This window comes from Biomphalaria glabrata, chromosome 15 (assembly GCF_947242115.1).
Source record: "Biomphalaria glabrata chromosome 15, xgBioGlab47.1, whole genome shotgun sequence".
In the NCBI taxonomy this organism is placed as follows: domain Eukaryota; kingdom Metazoa; phylum Mollusca; class Gastropoda; family Planorbidae; genus Biomphalaria; species Biomphalaria glabrata.
In genome coordinates, this window is record NC_074725.1 from 30702351 (window position 1) to 30720923 (window position 18573).

Here is an 18573-nt window from a genome sequence, read left to right on the forward strand (position 1 = left end):
AATTTTGTACTCAGTATGTGTCTGTAATGTAAGGTGGGATTTATATGTAGGTGCGTGCTATATTGCCCTCCCCCCTGGTCTCTTTAACTTTTACGACACCTTAAATAGAGAACAGAGAACCTCTGAGAAAACATAACATCTATATATATATATAGAGAGAGACAGAGCGAGAGAGCGTCTATACAGCAACAAAAAGTACAAGACACATTGAATTTTCTAATACATTATTGGGGATTCCCTTTAAACAACGAGAGTATGACCATGACAAAGTCGATTGTGATATTTGTACAGTATTTAAATTAAAATTACATCTGTATTATTATTATTTTTTTTTTTAGGAAACCAGATAAATTGTTGTATTCAATTTTAGCTTTATCATCATAGGAATCCTTTGGCCTTAGGCCTCTTTTCTTTGCCTTTTTTGGCCTTTATATGCCTCTCATATGGGTCCTCTTTCCTCTTTTGTGGTTTTCATAATTCACAAGTATTAAATCATAAACAATTGAAAATGATTAACCTATACTTAATTACTTTACAAAAATATAACAATAGTAATAGAAATATTATTAAATAGCAAAGACATACTACCTAAACCACCAGAGACAGAAAAATGATACAAGGATCCTCTACCCCAGAACAATCAACACAATATCAAATATCCCTGACCCCCAACACCCCATTTCTGGCATACTGCCTGAGTATTGTACAAGCATATGAAAATCAAACTAGATAATTCTCTACCCTAAAATCAATAATTTTCCTAAATGTCAATTCTAAGTGATTAGGATCAAACACTTGATAATTATATAGAGCTTACAGCCAGCTAGCCCAAACAAGATTCCTGTATTCGGAAACAATAATCAAGTTGAGGTTATGTGAAATTTTATTTTTTTTAGTTTTGGCAGCTTGTTTAAAACAATAGACAAGTTAACATTCACATAGTTGCCACAGTTAGCTTTTAATAAGTACTGACAGTACTTATAACTTTAAGGAATAATGGACATTCCAAATACATATGTTTCTCGTTATCAGCATTTTCAAAATGGCATAATTTACATTCACGGACAACTAAAACTAACTAACTAAAAAGAAGTTTGTATCAAAATTCTTTTTTAAAAACAACATTTGAAACAGCATTCTATTCCATGAGTTAGTTAATAAATGGAAAATCTATTTTATAATGCCCGAATCTATGAATAAAGCTTGATTGAACTAGTGGTAAGTTTGTTTGTTTTTTTTTGTTGTTGTTGTTTTTGCGAAAGTCCAGAGTTCGAATCTTGGTCCCCTACTATTTGTGTGAAAATTTCGATGCATTGCTCAGAACAAACGGGGCTTCTTCTCTGTTGTCTTCAAAAGTAGCCTGCTCGTTTTTCCTTGAGACCCAGAACGAAATTATTTGGAGAAGGTTGGGATGGTAATGGCGAGTCCAGCTCTGTCACTGACCTCTAGATCTCTGTACAAAACATTAATATAATTTATAGATAATTTTTTTTATATCTTTCTCACTCTCTCTCTCTCTCTCTTGTCTCCCTTCTCTCGCCTTTTTTTTTTGTTTCAAGGCATACTCAAGGTGCTATGATCTATGATAGAAAGACGATCCAGTTGGCATTTTAAGTTGTATTTTATTACACGTGGTGTCAGAAGTGATACAAGACTTCCTATTTTTTTGTTTAGGTAAATGTATGCGTTATTTCAATGCGGCAGAAAATCTCCGCATTATGTACTCACCCATATATATATTTGACGAAGAGGGCTATTTTTTATTTGCTGTTTTGACAGTGTGTTCTGACTCAACCCAGAAAAGAAGATGAAAAAAACACATTCGTATGCATTATTTCACAACCAGTTATAGTAATCTCAAAATACAAATAATCAATTTTTTTTTTTGTATTCATGTATTTTTCTAACACTGAAACATCGGTATCAATGGCTATGAATATTCAATATATGCTCATAACTCAGTTAATAAAACAGTTTACAGTGGTTATGCAATCTACACAATGCCATCCTAAACCGTATTCCACTGTTATACTTCATATCTTCAGCCCTACGGCCCCGTTGATCTATTTGTCGGATCACGTGGGACAAGCTTCGATGCGTTCTTTCTAATGTTTGGTCAACAAACTACTGGCTTGTATTTCTCATGAGTTTAATCTTGTCTTGTAGACTACAGACGTTTCTTCAAAAAAGATAATTTTGTCCTAGGCATTCCATGTGTCAATCTAGTCATGCGTGTTCTTCAGTGACTCCGCCAAGTCGTTGGTTTTTCCTGGCTGATTCAGGCAACCCATTCCATTCTCGATAATGGCACTAGGGGGGGGGAGGAGCACTTGAACGAATTAGTCCTAGCATATGAAATAAGAAATGTGCCTCTATCTTTCTAAGTATTTAATAGATTTTTTTTTTTTAAATCCTAAATTAAATTTAAAAGAGCACACAAATGCTCATAATCTGCCATGTCAGTTCGTCTTCCGCCTTCCCCTCCTGTGACGTCATTGCCATTCAAAACACATAAAACTAGATTGCATCTTGAAGGCAGAGAAATTAATACAGGGTGCATTCACAGTGGAGCGTGCAGGAGACGGGAAGAAGCTTTGCCATGTGCCAGAGACATTAACTGTATAAGCTATAAGAACAAGCTCATATTGATAATGATAAGTAAGGCAATCCTACACGTTATATCCTGCATAAGGATCGTTTCGGCTCAACCAGAGGACTACAAGAGGACAATTATTTGTATCTTTTTAAAAATTGCTGATGCAGCTCTATGATCCGTAGTCTTCGGTTATGTCTAGAAAGTAGTTTTTTAAGTCAGGCTGTTCTTATTTACCTGTTTGAAGTCGTAGATTATATCAGCGCGTTATGCATTCAGAGTACTCTAACCCTAACCCTAACTAATGAATAACAAAATTTGTAAGTGAAGTCTAATATTTTGACTGGACCGGAGTATTCCGTTTTTTTGTAGACTGTTTTAATGATGTTCTGCTCAATGTACAACTTGACAGAATGGATTAGATTTATCCAAAGATTGTTGAAGCGTTTCTTTCTAACCGGAACTAGATCAAAACGATCTATGTTGATTAGGTGTGTCAGTCCCATGTCCTAAAGCAGTGTTTCCCAATGTGGGGTACCCCCAGGGGTACGGGAAGACTTTGGAGGGGGAACGCGTTGTACCTCATTAACTATGCTGACATTTTAAAATACTAGTTATTATGTTCTGTTGATAAATTAAAGTATGGCGTGGTGGGGGGGTGGGGGTGGCGAGGGGTACTTAGCATTACATAAATTATAAAAGGTGTACACAAAAGTCAAAAGTTTGGGAAACACTGTCCTAAAGTCTATTTGGGACATTGCATTCGTGTTTCCTCCATCTTCCGTTTCCTGTCACCCTCTGCATGGACGACAACTCTTAAAATCTTACTCCCAGCATATCTCTGAATGTATGATCACGTCCGATGACCAGGATAAAACCAACCAACGAAACATTGGCAGTAAAAATAGTGAGAGAATTATAATGAATACCTCATTCAATACATAATTAAATAAAAACTAAGCCGACGCTTTCATAAAAAAAAAAATAGACAAAGTGCCACTAAAATTGTTCGCCACTCAGGTGTAAGACGGGTCTACTTGACTAGTTGATTAGCATTTTTCTCTATCGGTGTTGAAGTTATTTTGCTTTTAAAGTAAATTAATTTTTTCTCTTTCATTGCTATCTTATTTAAAAAAAAATGTTTATAATAGTTTCTCTTTCATCTTCAACTATCCCTTAGTCTGTTGGAACTTTGGGGCACCACACAAGATATGTCAACCGTCTTTCTCCATTCCTCTCTGTACTTTGCCTTGGACAGAATTTCATTCACTGACAGGCCTGGCCATTCTTTGATATTGTCTTCCCATTGCCTTCTCTGTCTTCCTCTTCTTCTTCTTCTTTTTCTTCCTGGTACTGTTCCCTGAAGGAACGTCTTTGCGAGTCCTTAGGACCGTGTGATGTGGCCATAGAGTTTGAGTTAACGCTTTTGACAGTGGATAACAGGTGGTCGTGGAGTCCAATCGCTGTATTAATTCTGTTTCTAATCTCTTCATTCGAGATGCGGTCTTTGTAAGTGACACCTAGCGTCTAAGTTCCACTGCGAGGATCCCCTTCTATATTGCACAAGTTGTCTATAACATTTGAAAATATTGTACTAGAAATAAATAGATATAGGATGTAGCCTCTGTTAAAAGCTTGTATGGACAAGAACTAATTATAGTTCATTATGTCGTTCCCTATTTAAAAAGCAAAAAAAAAAAAAAGATCAATATTTTCTTTGCTGGTTAGTGATGGATTGCTCAAAGTGTTGTATTAGAACAAAACATTCACATTCAATTGCCGAAGACAGGCACAGAAGACGAAAAGGTAACTGAAACCCCTTCCCCCCCCCCCCCAAGCGGACAACGACTTTGTCAATATTAGTTGTGGCAAAATATGCAGGTTGCAACTGGGTCTACATAGTCACGCGAAACACTGCGTTTATCCTTAATCTTCGGAATCGAAGACATTGCCATTCTAATTTTTGTTCTGAAAATAACACTGATTTAGAAGTGTCTATGCATACGCCATACGTCTAACAAAGACATAATAGTCCTCAAGGGGATACAAGTCTTAAGTCGCTCATTGTGGTGTACTTGGTGGACTTGTGGTGTAACGTGGAATAGAAAAACATTGTTAGCAAAAAAATAAATATCTTCTGTACGCTTTTTTAATTTGTGAATAGTAAATGAAATTTCAGTTTTATGATATGCACTCTAAACCTTTTTTAAAACTTACATGTTTTACATGAGTATGGAAACACTACTTTGTTTATGCATTAAGCATACACGAAAGAATAGTATTTTTTTTTCTTTTGTAATTACCATGTGTGAGTAATAAAGGAACAAATATTTCTTCTTGTTTCTTGTGTCAACCTTAAGTTTCTCTAGATGTAAGATGGATCACAAAGAAAGTATTTGTTGACCTTCTATAACGAGAAAAAAAAAAAGCCTGAATTAAAAGTTTAATCTATAAATAGCTTCCCGCTTGCTCTCGAGTTACTGCTCCTTTTGTCGAAGGTCTATGATATTTAAATGCGTTTATTTTTTTGCGTAACAGTTGTCAAGAGTTCCGAAAACACGTGTTTTGCTTGTTAGTTATTTGATATTGGCTGTGCTTCAAAACATTCTTGAACGAAAGGGGGCGAAAAGATGGCGATCGCAGAAATAGGCGAATTATACACCTTTTGATTTACTAATTATGTCAACATACATTTGGAGCTGCTTTCATTGTTAATCTATCTTCCTTTTAAGTGTTTATATTTGGTGTATAATTTCTTGCATACTCAAACGTTCTGTCTAGCGACTTAGTCATAACTTTACCGCAAGGTGTGCTTAATTTAAAATCTTACAATAAATGTTGCCAGATTTTGCATTGAATTGTTGCCAGATTATTTTTTAAAAAGCCAATGATTGAAAAACGCTTAATACATGAACCGACGAAACATTTTTGGCCGCAATATAGATTTACCATTTTGTGTGTCGTCTATACATTTTGTGCAGGTTCTTTTTATCGCTTAGGAGCTTGTTTGGTTTGGCTCTGTGTGTGGGGCTTAGTCACGCAAACTCAAGGACCGGGTCTGAGTTGTGACTCAAAACATGTTGTGAAACTGATTCATGTGTAGATTGTTTCCTACAGCGCTGAATCGATAGAAAATGAATCACTCACACAATTCAGCTGAGATGCGCTGACCTTAAAAAAAATGTCCTGTTACAAAAATTTACAAGTTTAGAAAAGTAACCCTACATACAACATTCGTGTCTTTAAAAAAAAGTTCTTGGTTATGTTTTTCTTATATTTTGGTTATGTTTTTCTTATATTTTTTTTTTGGAGGGAGAGGGGAGGAAGGTCAAGGTCACTATTTTCTTTGTCGGTCTTACTATGTGCTAGTTAGTGATGGATTGATCAAAGTGTTGTATTAGGACAATACATTTACATTAAAATGCAGATGAGGGGTGGGGTTGAAGATCGATTAACAATCACATCTTGAGTAAGTTGTCAGGGTTTGAGCATCGGGACTGTAGAACGTAATGGAAATAAAAGAGTTTTGAAAAACAGTTTGTGATGACTGACTAGCTTAGAGTTTGTTGGTGTAGACAGTGAAACAAAAGTAGACACAAACCAAACAAGCACCAGGCTCGGCTTGAAACACCATTCGTGACTTGATATATCATTCATGACTTGATATATCATTTTTGACTTTATATATCATTCGTGACTTCATATATTATACATGACTTTATATATCATTCGTGACTTCATATATTATACATGACATTATATATCATTCGTGACTTGATTCATCATTCTTGAGTTTATGCATCATTCATGACTTGATACATCATACATGACTTGATACATTATACATGACTTTATAAATCATTCATGACTTGATACATAAGTCAACCACTATCCAACGAAACTGTGTGTCTGTGTGTGTTTGACCGTCTTTCCAGTTGAGCTTGTTTCTATATGCAGATTTTGGTTGTTTTTATGCTCTCTTTCTCTCTCTCCCTCCCTCCCTCTCTCTCTCCCTCCCTCTCTCTCCCTCCCTCTCTCTCCCGCCCTCTCTCTCTCCCTCCCTCTCTCTCTCTGTCTCTTTCTCTCTCTCCCTCCCTCTCTCTCTCTCTCCCTCCCTCTCTCTCTCTCCCTCCCCCTCTCTCTCTCTGTCTCTCTCTCTCCCTCCCTCTCTCTCTCTCACTCCCTCTCTCTCTCTCTCCCTCCCTCTCTCTCTCTCTCTCTCCCTCCCCCTCTCTCTCTCTGTCTCTTTCTCTCTCCCTCTCTTTCTCTCTCTGTTAACGTAATCACCTGAATTTAAAAACATCAACTCATTGTTTTCGTATTCAGGTTTACCCCCTCCCCCCACCTCGCCCTCAGTTGTTACCCAACTCCTGGTTTTGTAAAGATGAATGATCATCGTCGATGTACCTGGGCATAAACACCTGACTATCTATTTCTAGAACTTTCTGATTCATTCTTTCCTCGTTGTTACTAGTTCTGGGATGCACACTCATTGCCTATCCCATGGGGTTGAAGTTCCAACCACTCATTCATTCTGAGTAAGAAGTAAAGCTTTTATGCACCCATTGTGCTTCTCGTGTACTATTTTTAAAAAATAGTTTTTATTTATAACACTAAAATGTTTAAAATAATCTTGGTACTTCATTTTATGAATAAACTTTTGAATAATAATATTTATTTTTATGAGAAAATGAGTGAGCCATTAACAAGGAAAGGAAAATTAGAAACTTTATATCCAGGTACAAATCTGTCCAAATTAAAATTTGTGTAAGCATGTTTCCTGGGGGTACTGGAGATTGTCTGTCAGTTCGTCTGCAAATTTGTGTTTATAGAAATGTGTTACCAGGTGTTTGTGTGTTGTAATGTTTGTGTGTGTGTGTGAGTGTTCTTGTCTGTAACTTTCTAGCTTGAATTTATTGTGTAGTTGATTTATTCACTCTCTCATTTTCAATCATTGTTTTCTTCTCTTTCTCTCTCTGTCTTCTTTTTTTTTCTTTCTTTGTCTCTCTTTTCTTTTTCATTTCTTCTCTTATCTGTTATGTCTGTCTCCGTCTCTCGTTCTCATCATTACAAGAGAAAAAAATGTTTGCTTACCCCTGTCTCGCTTTACTTTTATTTGTCTCCTTTATTTTCTATCTTCTCTTTCTTCCTTTCTCACTTTTTCGGTATGTATTCTTTCTTTCCCATTCTTTCGTCTTCTCTTTTTTTTTCTTTCTCATTCGCCCTTCACTCTCTTCTTTTGTCTTTTCCTCTCTCTTTCTGTTTATACAACCACGTATTTTTTTGTTGTCTATGTTCTGCACGTAACGAAACCTTGGCACACACCACAAACACTCCTTATTCTCCCCACTCCCTAGTCTCTTTCTCCCTACTCTCTTTCTCCCTACTCTCCTCACCTCCTATACTCTTCAATCGCTTTTCTCTTTACTCCTTATTCTCCTCACTCTTAATTCTCCTCACTTCCTATTCTCTTTTTCCCTTTTCTCCTCACTCTCTATTCTCTTTTTCCCTGTTCTCTTTTTCCCTAGTCTCCTCACTTCCTATTCCCTTTTTCCCTATTCTCCTCACTCCCTATTCTCCTCACTCCCTATTCTCCTCACTCCCTATTCTCCTCATTCCCTATTCTCCTCACTCCCTAATCTCTTTTTCCCTATTCTCCTCACTCCCTATTCTCTTTTCCCCTATTCTCCTCACTCCCTATTCTCTTTTTCCCTATTCTCCTCACTCCCTATTCTCCTCACTCCCTATTCTCCTCACTCCCTATTCTCTTTTTCCCTATTCTCCTCACTCCCTTTTCTCCTCACTTCCTATTCTCTTTTTCCCTATTCTCCTCACTCCATATTCTCCTCACTCCCTATTCTCCTCACTCCCTATTCTCTTTTTCCCTATTCTTCTCACTCCTTATTCTCATCACTTCCTATTCACTGAGTATTCTCTTTTTCTCTTTTCTCCTCACTTCCTATTCTCTTTTTCCCTATTCTCCTCACTCCATATTCTCCTCACTCCCTATTCTTCTCACTCCCTATTCTCTTTTTCCCTATTTTTCTCACTCCCTATTCTCGTCACTTCCTATTCTTTTTTTCCCTATTCTTCTCACTCCCTATTCTCTTTTTACCTATTCTCCTCACTTCCTATTCTCTTTTTCCCTATTCTCCTCACTCCCTATTCTCTTTTTCCCCATTCTCCTCACTCCCTATTCTCTTTTTCCCTATTCTCCTCACTCCCTATTCTCTTTTTCCCTATACTCCTCACTTCCTATATTCCCCAATCACTTTTCTCTTCACTCCCTATTCGACCCCAAACCCTATTCTCCTCACTTCTTATTCTCCACACTCCCTATTTTTCCCACTCACTATACTCCCAACTCCCTATACTCCATACTCCCTATACTCCCATCTCCCTATACTCCCAGCTCCCTATACTCCATACTCCCTATACTCCCAGCTCCCTATACTCCCAACTCCCTATACTCCCAACTCCCTATACTCCCAACTCCCTATACTCCATACTCCCTATACTCCCAGCTCCCTATACTCCCAGCTCCCTATACTCCCAACTCCCTATACTTCACACTCGTTATACTCCCAACTCCCTATACTCCCAACTCCCTATACTCCACACTCCCTATACTCCCAACTCCTTATACTCTTAACTCCTTATACTCTTAACTCCATATACTCCCAACTCCCTATACTCCACACTCCTTATACTCCCAACTCCCTCTACTCCCAATACTCCACACTCCCTATACTCCCAACTCCCTATTCTCCCCACTCTGTTTTATAATGCATGTTTTCATTCGCTCAATCCAGCAATTGATAATAATTGTTTGTTGGAAAACCTTTAACATTGAAAACACCGGCGCAGTACGCTGCAGTCTCGACCACTATCAACCCACGTACACACACACACACTCACGAATCATGAGGAAATACTGTGGGAGTGAGTGTTGGAATTTTTTGGTATGGGGGGGGGAGCGTTTGAGCTAATAAAGATATTTTTGTTCTATCTTTTGTGTGGACACTATAGTGGGATTCTCTTTCTATCGCAGTCTCTGCCCCTGGAAGGTGCACTCATCGCTTCGAGATTCTCCCCCATCTTCCCAGTCGCACACTAGTTTCGTCTATTAATAACGCAAGGTGGCAGCTCGCGCGTGAGCCCACCAAATCTAAGATTTTGTCGTTTGTTTTCTGAGTTGGCATGGTGGCGCTTCAAGTCTGGAGTTTGTACGCAATCTTTCGCAATACCATAGTGTGATATCTGTATGTGCACTTCTGTATGTGTTATCATTCTCACTTCTTATCGGATTTAGATCCAGGGCTGTTACAAAACGTTTTTGGTTGTAACCATTCTTTCCAACAGGATGTCGTGAATAGTTTTGGACATTTCAAAGTGCGTTCATTTTTTTGGCTTTCTGGACCTGACTAGGATTTTTTGGTCATTACAGGAGATTCATGTGTTAAAGGTGGGGAGGGGTCCTCTTTGGAATCTAGTCACCTTTAACGAGCCCATGATACATTGGTTGGTGGCTACGCCTTTGATACTGAGTTTTTAAACGTTTGTTCTTTTGTTTGTGTGTTAGCGTACTGTGTTTGTGTGTGGCGTAATTTGCATAAGTATATGTATTCTGTTGAGGTTAATTTGTATGAAACGTTTATTTTGTTTTGGTGATTTTTATAATGTGTCTGTGTTGTGCCCATTGGCTATCGGCATTAAAGAGAAATATATTGGTAAATCTTTTAGTTATAAAACAAGTTTTCATCGTCCCGAGACATGACGTTAAACTGCGCTCCTCTTTCCTTAGCACTTTTGGAGCTCAAAAGTGCCCTACTTCTTTTCTATCATTGTGTCTGCCTCCTCTTTTCCTAAGTCTGCCTTCATTGATCATCACACTGTCTCCTTAACTTTAAATTCTCACTACGTCCTAGACCAGTCCGTTTGCCGTGGACTGCGACGGGTAAGGGGGGATAAAGAGATCCTGGTGTTTGAGTGGTGGCTATCTGAGGATAAACCACAACAACACAATACTTTGGCTCCAAGTTCCCCTAGACCTGAGACCCAGATGGCCCGCTCTGGGTCAACCGGCTGGTCATGCCGAGCTACCAGCATAGGTCGTCGACCTATGCTGGAGGGCGGTGGCTGGAGGGTCAATCAGGGAGCTGCTGTATTGGACACATGTCCGATGTAGCAGCTGACTGAGTATAGCACCTGTGTAGCCCTGGCGGGCTCATTCTGGACATCCGAATGGCCCGTCCCCTTGTTGGACTCGATGGCGGGTGGGGAGCACAGGTGCCGAATTAACCAAAATATATATGGACCAAAAAACACACACAAAACTACTTGCCCCAGACCTATGTCTGGGCAAGAAACGACGAATTGAGGATAAAAAAGAGGAGGTCGCAAAAAGCTGTGCCACCTGGCCATCATTTCTGGTGGTTAGATGCACAGAGGAGGGAAAAAGCCTGACCAAGTTGAGCCCTTTTATTATCTATAAGGGACTCAAGTCAGTAGTGGGAGAGCCCAAGAGTGTATCTAAGCTACACAAAACAATGGAACTACTTGTAGAAGTAGACAGCAAGACACACTCTGATGGGCTTTTAAGATGCAGAAGACTCTGTGATCTCCTAGTGGAAGTCATGCCACACAGGAGTCTGAACACCAGCAGAGGTGTAATCAGCTCTAGGGACCTACTGGAATGTTCCGAGAAGGAAATAGTGGAGGGCATTGAAGGAATCACCCATGCCCGGCGCATTACCAGGCGCAGGGAGGGTGAGGAGGTCAAAACCGCCACTATTATCCTCACATTCGGAACTAGGACACCGCCAGAGTATGTGAAGGCAGGATACCTACGAGTTCCAGTGAGGCCCTACATACCTAACCCCATGAGGTGCTTCAAGTGCCAGGGTTATGGACACGGCGCGGCAGTCTGTAAGAGGAACACTGTGTGTGCCAGATGTGCTGGAGAGGGTCATGAGGACAAGGGCTGCACAGCCCAGTTCAAATGCCCAAACTGTCAAGCTGGCCACTCAGCCTACTCCAAGGACTGCCCTGTGTGGAAACAGGAGGTTGCCGTGCAGGAGTACAAGGCAAGAAACGGATGTACCTTTAGCCAGGCGAAATCGGCTGTACTGGCCCTACCCAAGGGCCAATTCGGCTTGACAAAGACCTACGCCCAGGCTGTTGCTAAGAAAGGAAGATCCATAGCCACACAGACGGACACATTGACCCCACCACCCCCTCCTCCTCCCCCAACTCAGAAGAAAACACCGCCAAAGAACACACCTCTGAAGAAACAAGAAAGCCCTGCTGTCATGCTAAAGAACAGGTTCTCTGTGCTCGCTGATGAGAGCATGGAGACTGAGCAGCATGTCAAAACCAATACTCCGGGAGAACCCGGAGACATCATGTCTGACACAGGTTCCCCTCAGAGAACCCAGCCAGACACCCCAACCTCTACTGAGTTAGAGGTTGACCAACTCCCTAAGGGGAGAAATCAAAGCGGAGAGGATGCCCGAGGTGAGAGAGGAGGAAATAACCTCCGCTCTAACCAGAGGGATCTCCCCTCTCCAGAGAGAAAGACTTCCCCCAAAAGGGGGTTGTCCTCCTCTCCATCCAAACCCAAGAATAAAAATACCAAGGTCACTGGAATAAAGGGAAACCCCCCCCGGGGGCCTCCCAAGGCCAAATAGCTCCAAGTAGGTCATCTAGAATAAGCCATGGATTCCAGAATTGTACAGTGGAATTGTAGAGGCCTCAAGGCCAATTACGAGGAAATGCAGCTACTGATGGACTCTGAGACTCCTGTAGCTGTCTGCTTACAGGAAACATTTCTAAAAGATTGCATCAGCTTCCGAAGCTACCGTGCTTACACCAAGAATGTTGAGGATGCAGAGAGAGCATCAGGTGGAGTCTGTATCCTTGTGAAGGATAGCATCCCCCATGAGAGGGTAGAACTACAGACCACACTACAGGCCGTAGCAGCTAGGATAACCCTTCACAAGGTTATCACTTGCTGCAGCCTGTATCTACCACCAGGCGCTCCATTAAACCGAACAGACATGGAGGACCTATTGAAACAACTCCCCCGGCCTTATTTAATCCTTGGGGATTTCAATGCCCATAACACCATGTGGGGATCCAACAACACCGACACAAGAGGTCGTATGCTGGAGGATATCTTCCTCCAACATGATTTATGCATACTTAATGATGCATCACCGACCTACTTGCACCCAGGAACTGGATCATTCACATGCATTGACCTCACCGTATGCGTCCCCGGACTTCTGGACGATTTTAAATGGTCAGTTAGCAATGATCTACGGGGAAGTGATCACTTCCCAATCATCATTACTAACAATCTCCCTTCATTGGGACGACCTCAGCGGTGGAAACTGAATAAGGCCGATTGGGAACAATTCCAAAAAAGATGCTCTGAGGATATCACAGAAAATATCCTCCATGAACAGAACCCAGCTGATACCTTTGCTAGCAAGCTACTAAGTATAGCCAGGAAAGTTGTACCCCTAACCTCTGCAAATCCAAAACGGCCTAGCAAACCATGGTTTGATACAGCTTGCAAAAGTGCTATTGGTGATAGGAAAAAACGACTGGCTGCATTTATAAAGAATCCTTCCCAGGAAAACCTAAAGCTATTCAGGATAGCTAGAGCAAAGGCTAGACAAACCATACGGTCAGCCAAAAGGAATTCCTGGAGAAATTTTGTCGGCAGTCTGGATGCCAAAACTTCTGCTAGAGCGGTTTGGAAGGCAGTAAGGCGAATCAAAGGGAAAGAATCAAATGCAATAGGGCATTTGAAAAATCAAGGACGAACTGTCACGTCCCCCAGAGAAATAGCTGACTGCCTTGCATCCTCAATAGCAGAAAAATCATCCACTGCACACTACACGCCAGAGTTCCAAAAAGTCAAAACCAGGGAGGAAAGACACCCCATTGATTTCAGGTCAGAGAACAATGAAGACTACAACAAACCGTTCTCACTTGAGGAACTGAGGGAATCGCTGGACAAGTCACATGACACAGCGCCTGGAGAAGACGAAATCCATTACCAGTTCCTCAAGCACCTTCCCGAACCCTCATTGGCAGTCCTGCTAGGGGTCTATAACTGTGTGTGGCAAACAGGCGCTTTCCCAAACAGCTGGAGGAAAGCCACAGTTATACCGATACCTAAACCGGGAAGAGACGGTTCTGACCCAGCTAACTATCGACCAATAGCACTAACAAGCTGCATCTGCAAAACCATGGAAAGAATGATTAACAGTAGGCTGGTCTGGTACCTGGAAAGGAATAAAGTGATCTCAAACTACCAGTGCGGATTCCGGCAGGGGCGGACAACAACTGACCACCTGGTAAGGCTGGAAGCTTATATTAGAAATGCATTACTCAGAAGAGAACATCTAGTAGCTGTATTCTTCGATATAGAAAAGGCCTATGACACAACCTGGAAACATGGCATTCTACGTGACCTGGCGCTTATGGGGCTTAAGGGACACCTCCCCCGTTTTGTGGAGGAATTCCTGAAAGATCGAAAATTTCAGGTTCGAGTGGGCAACTCCGCTTCTGACACTCATGACCAGGAAATGGGTGTACCCCAGGGCAGCATTCTGTCAGTCACCCTGTTCAACATTAAAATAAATAGCATCATAAATGCGCTGTCCCCTGGCATAGAGTGCTCTTTGTATGTTGATGACTTTGTCATTCTTACTTATGGGAAAAACATGAACACCTTAGAAAGGAAATTACAGTTATGTTTAAACAAAATTCAGGGTTGGGCAAACTATAATGGTTTCAAATTCTCAGACTCCAAAACAGTTAGTATGCATTTTTGTAATCTAAGGGGACTCCACCCAGACCCTGAACTATTTATACACAAAAAGAAGATCCCTGTCGTGAAAACTACAAAATTTTTAGGCCTCACCTTAGATTCCAAATTTAATTTTCTCCCCCACATTAAGGAACTTAAGAAGAAATGCCAAAAGTCATTAAACATACTAAGAGTACTCAGCCATACGGACTGGGGAGCTGACAGAGATACCTTGCTGCTGCTCTATCGGAGTCTAATTCGATCCAAGCTAGACTACGGATCCATAATATATGGAGCAGCAAGGAAGTCGTACCTAAAAATACTGGAACCAATACAAAATGCTGCCCTGCGTCTCTGTCTCGGCGCGTTTCGTACATCACCTATCCCAAGTCTCCATGTGGAGGCTGGAGAACTCCCCATGGATATAAGAATGAAAAAGCTTGCAATGCAGTATATAGTCAAGCTAAAATCCAACCCCACGAACCCTGCTTTTGACTCCATATTTAACCCCACAGAGGTAGAATTATACAATCGAAGGCCTAACGTCATACAGCCGCTGGGCCTTCGAATGAGAGAACCCATCCAAAATTTAACCCCACCCATTGACCAAATCTCTAAAATAGAAACCCCTCAGAATCCTCCTTGGCTAATGAATAAACCCAAATTAAATTTATCCCTCCTTAATTTCAAAAAAGAAAATACAGACCCAAGCATACTACAAGTCCACTTTAGGGAACTGCAGGAGAGCTACGGAGATTGTGGCACCATCTACACAGACGGATCCAAAATGGAGGGAAAGGTCGCGTGTGCCTGCTCCTTTCGGAACAAAACAATCTCCCGTAGACTCCCCGATGGCTGCTCCATCTTTACGGCCGAATTGCACGCAATATTGCTTGCACTTATGGCCGTAAAAGCATCAGAAAGGAGGAAATTTATAATCTGCTCCGACTCCAAATCTGCATTGCAAGCTTTGGGGCGGATGAAGACTGACATCCCATTGGTACATAAGAGCCTGAAGCTGTTGGACCTAATAACAGCCGACCGTAGGGATGTCACCTTCATCTGGGTCCCCTCCCATGTTGGCATTGAGGGAAACGAAGCCGCAGACAGAGAAGCAAAGAGAACCCTAAATCATGCGGTGTCAGGAACCCAAATCCCCTACTCGGACCTGAGACAAAGTATTGCCTCTGCCACCTATCGAGAGTGGCAGAACCGATGGGAGGCTGAGACTCACAGTAAACTCAGGCAGATTGTGGCGGATGTCAGGTGGCGGCCCACATCTAAGGGTCTGACAAGGCGTGGTAGCACAACCATGTCCAGACTTAGGATTGGCCACACCTACATCACGCACTCTTTTGTACTGAAGAGAGAGGAGCCACCACTTTGCGAGTACTGTGACTCTCGCCTCACCGTGGAACATATCCTCGTTGATTGCCCCAGATACCAGGATGTCAGGGCGAAACATTTTAGAGCCACTAATCTAAAAACACTATTTAATAATGTCGACCCTGGGAAGGTACTGGGCTTTATTCGGGAAGTGGGGCTATCTACGAAGATGTGATTTCTGAATTTGTGAACATACACTATTTACATTAGATTTTTACCAAATATTTAAATTTTTACTACCTTTACTATTTTAACTGTGAATAGACCTTAATTTTAATTATATTACTGTATAGAATCTGGCCCTTGCTGTTTAGAGAGAGAGTAGTCCTTGGGGGACTGCAGGCACGACATGGCCTAAATTGTGCCGATGTGCCTCAAATCAACAATCAATCAACAAGTTTTCATATTTTGCATTTATTTGAATCTTACATCAAATAAATTACAAAATTGACGTCACGACCTGTGGCATGGCAACGAGCTAATGGTCTTAACTCTCTGTAAACATAAATGGATGTAAAGTTCATACATAAATCTAGACAATCTCAACTTCTATGTAGATGTATGTACAAACACAAGTGTAGTAGTGATAGCTTTAAACATGTTGTTTTTTAAAACTACAATTCGCTCTAAAAAAAAATACACGTCTTTGTGTCACTCGTCTCTCGCTTGTCCTCCTTACTACGACAGACTTCCTCGTGGTTACATCAGAATCTGTTCAGCCTATACAATTACCATGGTTACGCCAGAATCACGCCTGGCACACGCGATCCTTCACAACAGGCTTTGAAAGATTGACGCACTAAAGTTGTGATAATGTTATTGTAATTTAATATAGCTGTTTTACCCGTCCAAAAGACAGTTATCATAATATATACGGTAATATATGTATATACTAAATCGACCACAGCGGACGATGGTTATGTCTGCGCTGTATGTACGTCGCAGTTGGGGCTGAGTTGCCGCGGGAAATGCTGCATTCCTCACTAATCTTCGGACTCGAAGACAAGCCTTATTATTATATACTAAAGCAAAGTTTAAATTAAACAAGATTACAAAGATAGTTTAAGTGGAGACACATACTCAGGATCGGCCCGCGAGGTGGTCCACTCAGGCAGGTGAAAGGGTTTCAATATTTTCATCATGAATATCAGAGGGCCATGCAGTACAAACTATCAACGCCGCCAGCCCTACGTCCGCCCAAACAAGGGAGGCATGTGGGTGTAGAAAGTATCACCGTTGGTATTATACTGTTAGGCCGACTAACGACATGATACCACAGGGTATGGAGATATATTGATGTTATTAGTATTATTACATTGTTAATATTCATATGTATTCAATGAACTGATTGTTACCATGGCCTAGCATGTTTTGATTTGCACCACTGTTAACTTTGAAGCTCCATTTGTAAAAATATTATAAAATCTTGTTTTAAAATATATTTGACCTATTTACATACAAAATACATTTTTCTGTTTAAAAAGATAAAAATTTTCTTTAAATTAGAAAAGAAAATAACCTTTTGCATATAAAATAGAAAATACAGAAAAATTACACCTCCCTTTTTAATAGTCTCCTTTTTATAGTGGCTGAAAACACGTCACATTTAATTCTGACAAACAAAACGTTTGTTATCAGAGGATAAAAAGTAGCCATAGCACTAGAACTTTGCAGGCTGCAAATTATCATGAAATGGGGTTTTTCAATATCTTTTCTAGTTTTTAAGATCTAAACGAGACGGACGGACAGACAGACCATACAAAACTAGCAGCGGCTTTTCCGCTTACAGGGATCGCTAAAAATGAATCAATAGCACCAAACTCGAATCTCAATATAATTAGAATCTTCTCAGGTAAACAGTGGAATAATTTAGTGATAGTCTCAAAATCATTAAACTCTTTGTAATATGATGCTATTTTAATAAAGCTTATATCAATTCTGTCTGTCTGTGTGTCTGTCTGGTCAAAAGTTTGTACTCGTTATTTCTCCCAATCTCGAATTAAGCTGAAATTTTGCACTATTATTTCTTTTACATGCCAACACAAGTCTCAGTAAAAAAAAAAAAACATTAACCAATTAGTTAATTAATTATTGGTAAAAAAATTTTTTAGTATCTTGAACAAGGGAAAGAAATCGTACTTGACAGATGTGGTGGTAAAAGTTGAGTTAGCCCCTTGAGATCTCTTGAACATTGAGCGAACATTTTTTGTTTATGCCTTTAAAAAGCGATCATGTAAACATTCACCAAGTTACCCCCCTACTTCCCTCCCCCCTTTCCCAACTGGTCCTGCAAAGTGATAGGATCATAGCGCATTGGGAAAAGTAAAAGCTTAACGAAAACAATTGTTAAAACTATTTCTAATCGCGCAGATTGATTATGTCTAGGTCTATGGCCGATAGAGTTTCATGACTGATCCAAACTAATTGATTCAATTACACTTAATTATAAGCTTTGTGGTAAAAAAAAATTAAAATGTTTTTCTTGTTATGTATAACGATTGTGTTACAGAGTGATCCATCCTCGTGTTGGCTGTGTAAACGTAGTATACTAACTAAGCAGGAAATCGTAACATCTCAACTCGGAGAACGTAACAAGCTAGAGTAACAGCCATACCCCGTTAAATATATTTGTTATTTGTAACATCGGGTTTTCCCGATGTCTTGTTGACTCTAGGCATTCAACTGGGGAATATGCTTGGAGATGTTTATTTTTACGTGTGAAAACCTGACACTTCGCCTCGACTGCTCATCACAATGCTGGAGATTGGGG

General features: G+C 40.5%; 1 protein-coding gene across 3 annotated transcripts in view; it reads left to right on the forward strand.

The window, feature by feature from the left end:
• The window catches only part of LOC106071514 (serine/threonine-protein phosphatase 2A regulatory subunit B'' subunit beta-like), a 123405-nt gene that overhangs the window by 45143 nt on the left and 59689 nt on the right, over positions 1-18573 (forward strand). Inside the window, exon 1 of one of the 3 annotated variants that reach the window (XM_056011861.1) lies at positions 9765-10114. The exons of the other annotated variants lie outside the window; for them this stretch is intronic. The gene's annotated coding sequence lies outside the window, so the exon portion shown is untranslated. Of the gene's footprint in view, positions 1-9764; positions 10115-18573 lie in introns of those variants that run through there. 3 annotated transcript variants of the gene reach the window in all.